The sequence below is a fragment of the Myotis lucifugus genome, unplaced genomic scaffold, assembly GCF_000147115.1.
Source record: "Myotis lucifugus unplaced genomic scaffold, Myoluc2.0 scaffold_44, whole genome shotgun sequence".
Lineage (NCBI taxonomy): Eukaryota > Metazoa > Chordata > Mammalia > Chiroptera > Vespertilionidae > Myotis > Myotis lucifugus.
Window position 1 is genome coordinate 3712532 of NW_005871092.1, and position 12876 is coordinate 3725407.

Sequence of the window (12876 nt, forward strand, 5' to 3'; positions counted from 1 at the left end):
ATATTGTCATTTCCTAGAAAGATGACTTATTTTGAAAGATTGGTAACTTGTGCTTTGAAAACACGTTTTCTCACAAAAGAAAAGAAAAGTGATGATTTTGAGAATAAGATGGAATTTTCAAAGACAAAAAAAAATCTATATAGTTAGTTCAACTTTTTCTACTATGCAACAAAGGACTACATTATCCAAGTCATGATTTGAGCAACTTACTTTTCCTTGTGGTAGACACTACAGTTTATTTTGAATGAACATTTGGAAACAAAGATTGCAACTACCAGATAACATGGCAACTACTCACTTTACGTTTCATTAATCAACTTGTTAAAATCATTTACTTATACAATGAATATCTAAACTTTTTATGCAATGGAAAATGAGAAATAAGAAGTTATTTCTGCTTTCTAGAAGCTTATAGTCTAATTATAGTGACAAGATACTTAGACCAATAATTACAACACAAAAGAATATATAATAGGGGTCTTATGTTATGAGTGAGGTAGTAAGTAAATGCTATGGTATAGATCAGGAGTTACAAACACAAATGGCTAGGAGATCCAGCAAGAAATGAAGGCTTGATAAAGCTGGCCTCTGAAAGAAGCAATAGGGATTGGTAGGGATTGTGGCAAACTCAAGAGTACTTGTACTACTTAAAAAGGGCAGCTTCTACTCATTTGAACTGTATGTTGTCAGGCAATAGGGGCCATCATCTGCTAATCATCTAGATTATAAAAATAGCTTAAAAAACTATAAAATTCTAAATGTCCAACAAAATCTGAAATATATTTTAAAAATTTAACCCTATGTAAATCTAAAATGTGGAAGCCAAATGAAACATGTCTATATGCCATAATGAGCCCCCAGGCCACCAGTTTTCAAACTCTGATTATAGTCATTTAGAGAAAGAAGTAATTACATGTAACAGATAAGAGCATGGGTTTTAGATTCAGGTAGCTATAACTTAAGTAAGCCTGTAAAATATCAGGCAATTCAGAGTTGTTGTAATAATTAAATGATAAAACATATACAAAATATTAGAGTTCCTGGAAAATTACAATCGATAACTTTCTCTCCCTCTCCCTCTCTCTCACACACACTCACTCATGTTTTAGAAATCTTAAAGGCAGGAATGCCTATGACTTCTGCATCTATCCTCCAATTAGATGGTAATGACATGTTCAGACTAGAGATTGAACTAAACTAATCTTAGTGAAATAATCACTATATTATAGCTCTAACTTCCTATTAATTGGTAGTTAGACTTAGAGGTTTGATCAAATTCAGGTTTGATTTTGTTGTTTTCTTTTTGGTTGCTAGTCTACTTATAAGTGAACTTCTATTAGAAGTACCTAACTCTCTTTTTGTGGTGGTAGCAGACATTGATATCAATTCCTAGAATCATCCATTCATAAAACAGTAATATTATAATTCTATCATTCTTTCCTTGTTTGTTACCTAAAATACTTCAATGAAGAAAAATTTTCTCATTAACTATTTTGTCATCCTGAGACATAAATCTTATTGGAAAGACAAGATAAAGCTTGTTTCTTTCTTTAAATACCCATTTTCAAAATAATTAATCTCTACCATCTTGAAAAGGTCAATAACTAGTTTATAAATTTCATCATTGTCATCATTAATATTATCATAATGAACTCAGAAATTAAAATATATTGAATGCCATGTAATCCAGTGCCATTACTATTCTTACTGATACATAAATTTCTCTTTTGATCAGGAGCTTACTCATGTTGGCTTCTAAGCCCTTTTGTTATGACCTTAGTTGAGTTTGATACCTTCTCTGCTTTCTGTGTAATAAAATATTTCAGGATTATCTTTACCACTTCCTTCTGTGCACCTAGTAGGGGTCATGCAGGCATGTGCCCTTGACCAGAAGCAAACCTGGGACCCTTCAGCCTGCAGGCCGTAGCTCTATCCACTGAAATAAATGGCTAGGGCTGTTTGTTTTTTATTCATTTATTTTTCCAATCTTTAAGCAATTCCATATTGTTTCCCCTCCTGTGATAATAAGAGCTTGTCTTGCCCTGACCGGTTTGGCTCAGTGGATAGAGCATCGGCCTGCAGACTCAAGGGTCCTGGGTTCGATTCCTGTCAAGGGCATGTACCTTGGTTGCGGGCACATCCCCAGTGCTGAGTGTGCAGGAGGCAGCTGATTGATGTTTCTCTCTCATCGATGTTTCTAACTCCCTATCCCTCTCCCTCCCTCTCTGTAAAAAGTCAATAAAATATATTTTTTTAAAAAGAGCTTGCTTTATTTTCCTAATCATTTCATATCTAGTCCCAAAGAGAAGGCACTGCTGTTATTCTAAATTTCCCATTTCTAATTAACAAGGTGATAAAATCCCAAACACTTTTATAGCTCAACAAAATGTGCATCTGTAAGGACATTGTATTTACTTGGCAACAAATGGCATTGTAATGTGAAGTGCATTCGTGTTAGAATGGGTACCATTTTAGCTACTGTTTCTATTGTCAAAATTTTTTTTCTAGAAACGTTAGTTATTGCTCAGGAAAAAGGAAGTGTTTGAGTTACTTCTGAATCATCAGTTATAAAAAAAAACTATATTCCCTGAGTTCTTGCTATTTCATTGTGTATAAAATAATAATCTTTTAAAAATTAAGGTTATTGTCAATACTTGGAATAATAAAATCTGGTGCAGTGTTCTAAATTGTCAGACAAAAGAACAGCTCACTCTGAGAAAGAGATGGCCTTGCCCTTGAGTCTGAGAGTCATGGAAAGACATACAGTCCACAACTTGGCAGAGCCCAGCCTTGCAGAGAACCTGGTATCCCCTGAAACAGATGGGACCTGTATTCATACTCCCCACCCTTGCTTCTCCCCATTCTGTGGAAGATGACTTGCATTCTGGGTAATTCTGTTAGGAGGCTGAAACCTGGAACACAGCAAGCAGACACAGATGAACATCATTTTACTGTATTTTGTACAATCAGGAAAGACCTATGGCTCCTCTCACTTCTTTGCAGTTTTTCCCTAGAGGGTAAGGAGCTTGACAATCTTTATTAATTTTCCATCAAAGATTTGGGCTGCATTAAGGTTAAGAGAAGGACAGGGATGTGACAGACAGTCATATGGGAAAGACAATAGGGTTTGTTTGGGTTTCCTCCTGAAGACATGGAGATTTCCACCTTTGGGGTAGAGGAGAACATCCTTGATAAGTCATAGAAAACATTCCTAGTGATAGATTCCCTGGTTCCTGAATGCAGAGCCTCTTCCCCGCTTCCCTTCGCCATTCCTTTGCCAAATAAAAAAATTACAACCTTCCATCATGCAATCTACTAAGGGAAGAACTCTTCTCTTTGTAACTAGAGGCTGTGCAAGCTGGAAGTGGTCACCTCCCAACGAATCCACCAGTAAAGGCTGTCAGTTCCAATTTTGAAATGTACCTAAAATCTGATCACTTTTCACCCTCAGCACCTCCTCTGCCAGGACCCAGACCAAGCTTTCACCATTTCTTGCCTTTATTATTGCTTAGGTCTCCTTGCCGATCTCTTGGTTTTCACGCATGCCCCTTATAGATCAAAGCCAGAATGATCCCATCACAGTGTAAATTTGAACAGCATCATTCCTCTGCTCAGCGTATTCTCATGAGATACTCCTTTCTCAGCATTGAACCCAGAGTTCATTTCATGGGCTCACATGTCTGTATGACCTGGCCCTCTATTCCCTGTGATCTCATCTCCTCCCAGTTCATACTTGGGTGGATTACCCCAGCCACTCTGGTCTTCTTGATCCTCCTCTAATTTGGTCACACCCTGCCACCTCAGAACCTTTACACCCACTGTTCCCTCTGCGTAGGAGGTTGCTTTCCCAGATATCCAATGGCTAGCTACCTGCCAAAGCAGAGGGAACAACGACTCCTCTTTCTCTTGATCACCTTTATTTTTTTTGCTGATGTGGAAATTCTGCAGTTCCCACTTTGAGAAAATAATCCTAGAGAATAAATTTCAAATTCCTTACCATAGATGTCTAAGATCTGACTCCTTATTTCCCAGGGATCCTTTTACTCTGTCCTACACCCACCATCCTCTCTTCAAGCTATGCTGATCTGCCTTCAGTTCCCAGAACCTGTCTTGCTATTTTAGAATTTATGTCTTTGCTCCATCAGCCTAGAATGTTTCCTTTCTTCCAATGTGTCTGCTCTGGGAACACATATACACCTTTACTATTTGCAAGTGTTTATGATGCTCACCTTGTTTTACAGGTAGAATTGGTTGTTCTCTCTGTTCTGTTTTCATTTTATCCTTGTGGACTTTTTCCATAGCTCTCTAACACCTAGTTATACATACTATGTTTTCATAAGAGATGAGACATTCCTTGAATTTAGAGACTGTGTCTTATTCTTCCTTGTGGCCAGGCATCTGATATTGTTCCCGGCACACGGAAAGTGTTCAATAAGTGTGTGTGTTGAAGAATGAATGCAAAAGTGACATAAGTTATGAAATTTGTGTATTTTTCTAAATCAGATTAAAAGTAGGAGTCAGATTTCCTCCAGCCAATGATTAATGAAGGAAAACAAAGCCTTAGTTTCATCACATGGAAGGAAGGTCATGAGCCCTGGTCCTCGGTAATTTGGGGAACTTTAGTTACCCCAAAATTTAGTTTTGAGGAATTTGTCAAATGTGGATTCTTGGGCCAGTCCCTCAAAGAGTCGAATTCTGAATGTCTGCAGCAGGGAACCCAGAAAGCTACATCTTAAACAAGTGCCTCATATGATTCTCATGTCAATGATTCCAAGAGCCCAAAAGCATGACTGTCCTAAAGGTTTGTATCTTCACCAGAAGGAAGCAGCCGAAGCCTGAGGCAAGCCTCCACTCCTGCAACCGAACATCCTGGCATCTACTAGCATTAATATAATGTACCCATGCTTAGTTGTGACTTGAACACTTTTTTTTCTCTTTCTGACATAAATACAGTTCAGAGCTGTCAGAACCAATTGGTAAGAGGGCACTGTTAAGATGTAAATTGTTGACATTAGTGGGGAAAGATGTAAAACTTTTTTTGAAATTATTACTTATTGATTTTAAAAAGAGAGGAAAGGAAGAGAGAGAGAAACATGGATTTATTGTTCCACTTGTTTATGCATTCATTGGTTGATTCTTGTATGTGTCTTGACTGGGGATCGAACCCAAAACCTTGGTGTATGGGGAGGATGCTTTAACCAACTGAACTACCCAGCCAGGGAGGTGTAAAGATCTTGAAAAGCTAATTGCCTGAGGCCAGTGGTTTGCTTCAAGTGTCCTGTACATACACTCTCAGGTGTACAGGCCTACACTCTCCCTGTGTCCTCCAGGAGATAGGAATTCCAGGAAGCTTGGGGCCAGGCCTGAGAGACTATAATATCTTCAAATTGAAACTTTAAAAAAATTTATTATTCTTTTTTTGAGGTGTCACAGAAATTTTTTCTTCTCTTTTTCTTAAAATTTTCATGTACAGTTGACATACACTATTATATTAGTTGGAACTTTGCCCACAGTATTTCTTCCCCACCTTGGAAACCCTTTCTTGTTGACCTTTAGGAATGAAAAATCTCCAAGGAACAGAACTGCCAGGGAGGTGTATCCCTCCACTGCTAGTCACAACAGGAAGTTACACAAGGGCCAGCCACTCCTGACATTGTCTCAGGGCTTCCACTTCCAGGCTTAGCATAAAAATGAATCTTATCAAAACAGGCAGAACAACAACTACAAAAGGGGTACCCTGGACAGACTTTCTGGGAGGTGCCTCCTGCAGGAAGTGGGGTGAGGTGAGATGAAGTGTCTGAGTACTCCACCGCTGGGGCAGTATTTGGTCTGCTTTTACACATGCTGGACCTTGACTGGCTGAATAGTGACCAAAAACAAGGAGTTAGCAGGAGGAGGCGGTGGTGGGGAAATGATATATATTAATGAAGGCAGTCATGACGGTCTTCGGGTCCTTCACATCAAACTGGAGTAATCACTAGTTTAGGGGATCTGATATGAAGAAAACCGGGCTCTATCAAAGACAAGACAACACTGTAGGGCTGGTTTTACAATGGAAAAACACTGACTAACATTACTTAGTATTTTTATGTCCTGCCCATCTTTATTTAGATTTAGCAAACAAAAAAATATTTCACAACAGCAGCTACTACATTTTATGAGCAAAGTATTTGATGGGACACATTATATTTATTGTTGCAACTTTCACAGCAATCCAGAAATTTAGATCCCATTATTCCAATTTTGTAGTTGAAGAAATGAACGTCTCGGAGGAATCGCTTGCTAAATGGTTATACTACAGCTAAAACTAGCATGTGCCCTCCAAAGTGCAGTAAGTCACACTTGTTTGAAAATTAATAATACGAGTAGCATGGGAAATGTGATTGCAAACATGATTTAAAGTAAAGAAAAAGGCCATAGGGGTGGCATAGATTAAGATGTTAAATTCAGAAGGAGAAAAAGATACCTGTGGTTAGGGTGGTCAGAGAATGCTGTGACTTGAAGAGTGGGCAGAGTTTGGTCTGACTGGATAAGAGCATCTGAATGGTCAGGGATGGCGAATACAGAGCAAAGATACAGGACTCTGGGGCACAGAGGTGTTCAGTGTGGTAGATACAATTTATAATAAAGCACTGTAGAGAAAGGGTTTAGAGGCAGGTCTATTCTTCCTCTTTAACCAAAGTTTGGAGCCTTCCTGATTTTCCCAGGAGTCAGGAGAAAAGAATTACTACTGCATACATTTGTTTTATTCTGCAAGTCTAAAAACAGTGCCATGAACACAAGGAAGCACTCATGACAATTACGGGTTTGGAGAGTTTGGTAAGAAGCTACGTTTCTTAGGCCAGACTCTAAGAAGACAGGCAAGAGGCTTCCTGACTTGGTTAGGCATGTTGAAGGAGGCATCTGCATGGGAAATGCCACCTTCTTAGCAATTGTAAGACAGGAAGTGCAGTAAGAAAAGAAAGCCAAGTTCATTGTGTGACCTTGTGAAGAATACTACCCACCATACCTTTCCACCAGAACAGGCACAGAGAAAACTATTAAGAACACTGAACCCAATTCTTTTTACATGTAAACACAAAAGAAGGAGGTGGTCTTGGATGTGAAAGGGACTGTCATTGTGAGCAACATAAAGTTGAGCATAGTTTCCTGGAGATTAGAAAGCAGTCTATGTAATCTTTTAAATCATGTAATTCACATTTATTAAGCATGATATTTTCATTTTCATATTTCTATTGATTTTTAGAGAGAGAGAGGAAGGAAGGAGAAAGAAAACATTGATGTGAGAAGGGAATCATCAATTGGCTGCCTCCTACGCGCCCCCTACTGGGGATCCAGCCTGCAGCCCAGGCTGAGAATTCAAAATAGGCAATGATGGCAAGGCATCATGGGAATTGGAAAACACCATTGACATAAAGGACTGAAAAATGATAACATTGATATCAATGATGGTAAAGATGATGACTATAATGATAAGGAAGCTAAAGAAATGGTGGTAAATAGATACAAACAATAATCGAATAACTATATGTTGAGAGCTGACTATATGTTGGACACTGTTCTAGCATTATGGATACAATAATATCCAAAAAAATTATCTGCCTTATTTTTTAATTGGACTAAAACTATAAATACACAAGTAGTCATATAATTATTAGATAGCAAAAATAGAGAAGGGAAAAATGATGAGATATGGTAATAATCATGGTGAGGATGATTCTGATAACAGTTGAAATCTTCAGGTAAGAGCAAAATTAAAAACCTGTTGAAGATTTCAAATCAGGCAGGCAGATCCCAGTGGGCCCCCTTCATTTTTATTCTGATTCAATCTTTGTCACTCTAGTTCAGTGATTTTCAACGCAGTGCGCCACAAGAATTTTTAAAACATGCAATGCCTGACGATTTAGTCAGGGGCACAGACCTCTTTTCCCATAAATTGCCAAACAAAATAATGACAACAGCCAACACAACAATAGCCATCCAGTGTGAATAAATCAAAATTATATCTTTCTTGTTCAGATTGGCAAAGATACATCTTTTTGGCGTGCTGCAGAATTTTAGTAATTAGTTTATGTGTGCCATGAGATAACAATGGTTGAAAATGGCTACTCCAGGTGATGATGATGGCATATGTGTGGCACTGTGGCATCTGTGTAGGCTCTGAGCTGGATGTGTGAAGGCCGGCATGTGGAAGAAAGGATCTTATGGATGAGATTTCACTAACCCTATTCTGAGGCCAAATGACCATCTCATTTAGAACATGTTTCTGAAGCTTGTCTCCCCTGCTTCCAAGAGTGATTTCTGTGTAAGTTTCAGGAGTCTGGTACATACTGCAAGTTGGCAACATTGATTTTCCCCATAAGAAATAATAACGTTGTCGTAATTGTCATTGGCTTTAAGCTCATGTTATTGTTTGGGGGGAAATGAAGTTGAAGGTGGGTGGAGAAAGGCTATTAGAACCCCGGGTTCTTTCTGTACACACAAAGAGCATGTCTTTCTGTACACACAAAGAGCATGTAATGACTTCATTCACCCCGGATTTGGCAGCCAGAGGCAGAATCAGCTTGGGCAAACCCTGAATTAGATACCAGAACATCATGGGAGCAAGAGAACAGAGAAGCAGAGGAACTGCAGGGATGTCTGGATACAATTAGCACACTCCGTAATATTTTCACATTCAGTGTATGTCAAAGAAAGGGCCCACTGGACTCTGGAAGGTCACCAAAAGCAGGGTCCGTGTTTTACTCACATCAATATTCCTTGTCCTTTATGCTGTATCTGGCCAAATAAACCAGCAAACATTTAGTTGTCTGAATGTGAGACAGAATAAAAGAGAATCAATGAGTGGGTGAATAAATTAGCAGAGACTGGGGTAGCACAGAAGGGGAAGGAGCAGGCAAAGGTGGAGTCCAATCCAGGCTTCATCTTCATCAGCCACAGAATTCTGGGCATGGTTTTGACCCTGAGCTTTATTTTTTCTCAACAGGGAAATGAGGATAATTATCATATTTACCTGAGAGAGCTATTGTGAAGATGAGGAAATGACATGGCATATAAAGTTCCTAAAGCAGTGCCTGGAATATAGATGTGCTTAATAAATGGTCGGTGTAAATAGTCCTATTAGTTCTCATGCTTTTGATCACTGTCAGGACCAGAGGAAGAATACATAATGTAGACATATTTCAGTAATATGGCTGCTTTCAGTATCACTTAGCAAGGGCTTTGATCCCTTTACACGGTGTATCAGTCTTACCACCCTTGAAATAACAAGAAGTACATGTGTGTGTATTGATCACTTAATAATATTTTAAGGCATTAGGGGGCCAAAAGAATTATAAATTATGGGCTCTATACTAAAGTTGCTTTCACTATATAGTTAATTATGAAAACAAAATAATACAAAATAAAACAAAAAACTATGACCCCAAGAATTCCACACTAAGAATGATAGGGGAGCCTGACTGGCATGGCTTGGTTGAGCGTCACCTTATGAACCAGGAGATCACAGTTTGATTCCTGGTCAGATCATATGCCCAGGCTGCGGGCTCAGTTCCCAGTGTGGGGTGTTCAGGAGACAGACGATCAATGATTTGTTCTTATAATTGGTGTTTCTATCTCTCTTTCACTCTCTGAAATTAATTTTAAAAATATATATATTTTAAAAAAGAATGATAGGGAATCAGAGAAAAAATAAGGGCTGATCTCAGAAATAGAATAATTGGAGATTCTAATAAAAGTACAGCTCAGCTCCACCTTCCTAAGAAGCAGATGTCCTTAAACTGGATGATGGGTAAACAAAGCAATGAAAATGGAAATGAATAATAAACATTTCAATTTAAAGAACTTGGAAAATCTAAACTACAGCACTAAATAAACTTTAGATCATAGAGGAAATGAACACTGTAGTTATAGATTTTTAGAGAATGACTATTATAAAAACTCTACACAGCAAATTTATGAGATCTGGTCAAAGCTGTACTCAAAGGAAATGACACTGTCATAAACGCTTTCATTTTTTAAAAGCTCCTGGGTCAAAGACAAGTTCAGATGTGGGACACATTACGGAGACCAACCCCTTCAAGTCACAACTAATCCAGTGATGCTGTTACCAAAATTGTCCTAATAACCACTCAAAAAGGAGGACATCAAAGGACTGCAAGCCACCATAGCTGCATACCTCCAGAAAGGTCTCATTATCCTCTGTTCCTGCCCTTACAATATCCCTGCTCTGCCCCGCCTAAAGGATAAATGGGCATGGGCACTGCTTTGCTTAGGATTTTAGGATCATTAAGAAGATTGTGTCTCTTCACTTTCTTGCAACCCAAAACTCTAATACCATCATGTTCTCAGTCTGCAAGGTAGCTGCTTACTTTACATTGGTATAACTGTGCTCTGCATTCTTAGTAGACCCTTGCACCCAGACTTACAGTATCTTAGCATTTACTGGGGGAAATCAACAATATATATAAACAGTCCGCCCCCACAGTTTACAAAGTACTTTCTTCTTAAAATTACTTAACTATAGCTTCAGAAGCATCCAACTCAGCCAGGATTCGGTTCTTAAATAATATGTGGATGATCTGTTACGTTCAAATCAAGAGTCTTATAGAATCGAGTCCCTCCATTTGCTGACAGTGCTAACATAGGAGGGGCACAAAGTCTCTCAAGATTATTTTCCACTTGTAATACCCAAGTACATTATGTAGGTCATGGCATAATGCATAATGGAAAGACTCTTTCTTCTCAAAGATTGTAAGTTATTTGCGACTTTCCTAGGCCAACTACGAGACTTAAAGAGTTTTTTGGTGTCATAAAATAAACAGACATTGGATATGGAACGTTTCTGGAGTGGCTTCCCTTCTGTTTGTTCCAGTGAAAGCTGACACATTTGAGCCCTTGCCCTGAAAAACTCACTGGAAACTGATTGAAAATCTGCTAGCCTTGGACTCACCAATCATCATCAGTCTTTCTAATTGTACATTAAAGATCAAGGCAAATTTGGGGGGGTTCTACTCAACAGTGCAATGGACATTGGTAATCTCTATCACTTATTATAGCCCCTCACTTCACCAGATAGCAGAAGCCTACCCTCTTCATTTGTATGCAGTGGCAGCAGACACAGATTTAACTGAGGACTCTGCTGACTTAGGATCTATCTACACTGAGCCACATGAGCCCTCATGTTGTTCATATCTTATTCTTGACTGAAAATACTCAAAATGTTTCTGTTTCTAGAATGACCTCATATGAAATCCTTCCCTCATTTAAATATATTTCCACTCATCATTGTAACACCCCATACCCCACCACTCTTCAACCCTCAGCAAAAAGAGATTCTCATGACTGCCATGCTACTTACTCAGGAGTTGTTTTCCTTGTCCTGCCCTGACTTCCTTGAAACTCATCTAGAAAACCAAAATTCAGAACAGTTTATAAATGATCCTATTTAGGAACTTAAGAAGGAGGCAATGAAGCTGGATCTGCAATCATAGCCTATTCAGATTTGCTTGAATCCAATCATTTTCCAGAAGCTGATTCTGTAGAAGTTGATGAACTTGTAGCCTTTACTAGGGCCTTCCAGTTAACTAAAGACAAGAGACTATGTGTTTATATAGGTAGTAGATATGCTTTAGGGGTGATTAATAATTTAGATATGATTTAGAAGCATTATGGTTTCTTAACTTCCTCTATGATGATTATAAATATGTTCATACCAGTGTCTGTCTGTTTCTGGTTGTCCAAGAGCCTGTCCTTGTTGTAAAGCAACTTGTGCTTGGTTTCCATTTAGTGAATATCCACATATTTCTTTTGTGATGGGGTCCCATTTCACTGAAACAGTTTAAGGAATTATAAGGCTCTGCCTGTCACATAGAAGTTCCAATGTCCGTACTTTCCAAGAGAAATTGCAAGAATGCATGCTAATTAAAGACTCCAAAAAAACCAAACCAGTAAGGTTTATATAGGAAATTTATTAGCTCACATGGCTATAGAGGCTGAGAAGTCCCATGATATATTATCTGCAAGCTGAAGAACCAGGAAAGCTGGTAGAAAACCCCAAGGCCAGCTCATATAGGGATAGTCTATGAATTTCTATTTAGAGTGGATCTAACCAGAGGATCTGATAGTGTAAGCCCCAAAGACCTGAGAACCCAGAGCGTTGATATGAACCCAGAGGGCAAAAGATAGATATCCCAGTTCAAGCAAAGAGAACAAATTCATCCTTCCTCCACCTTTTTGTTCTATTTAGGCCATCGCCAGATTGGCTGGCGCTTACCTGCATTGATAAGGATGGATCTTCTTTATTCTGTCTACTGATTCAAGTGCTAATCTCTTCCAGAAACACCCTCACAGACACACCCAGAATCTTATTTACTAGCTATCTGGGCATCCCCTTAACCAAAAGTTCCAAATAATCCTTTCCAATTCTGAGATTGTCGGATTCTAGAAGGAACTAACCTGGAGACTCAACACAATTCTGTTAGTAGAAAATCTTTGTTCTTGGCTCAATTCTTCTACTGACTTTGAGCAAATTACCCATTCATTAGGAACTGCAGTTCTTTTAGTTGTAAAATGCATGTTTTGGGTTGTAAGAGATCATCTTTATTTAATTTGTCTTTTGGTTTAAAAATGCTAAGATTGACATGAAGACTTGGAGTGGTCTGGAGCAACCATATTTCAAATTGGCATAGATGAAGATGCTCTAAAGGGTACAGCACGGTGATATTCTAGAAGTGGATTCTACCAGCTCATAAAAGCTGATTATACATCTTTGCCTAACTGTGCTTCTCAGTGGTATAAGATTAGTATCATGGAAATATTTACAACATGGAACTCAGCAAATACGACAAATCTGAACTTTTTTTGTTTGTTTTAGAG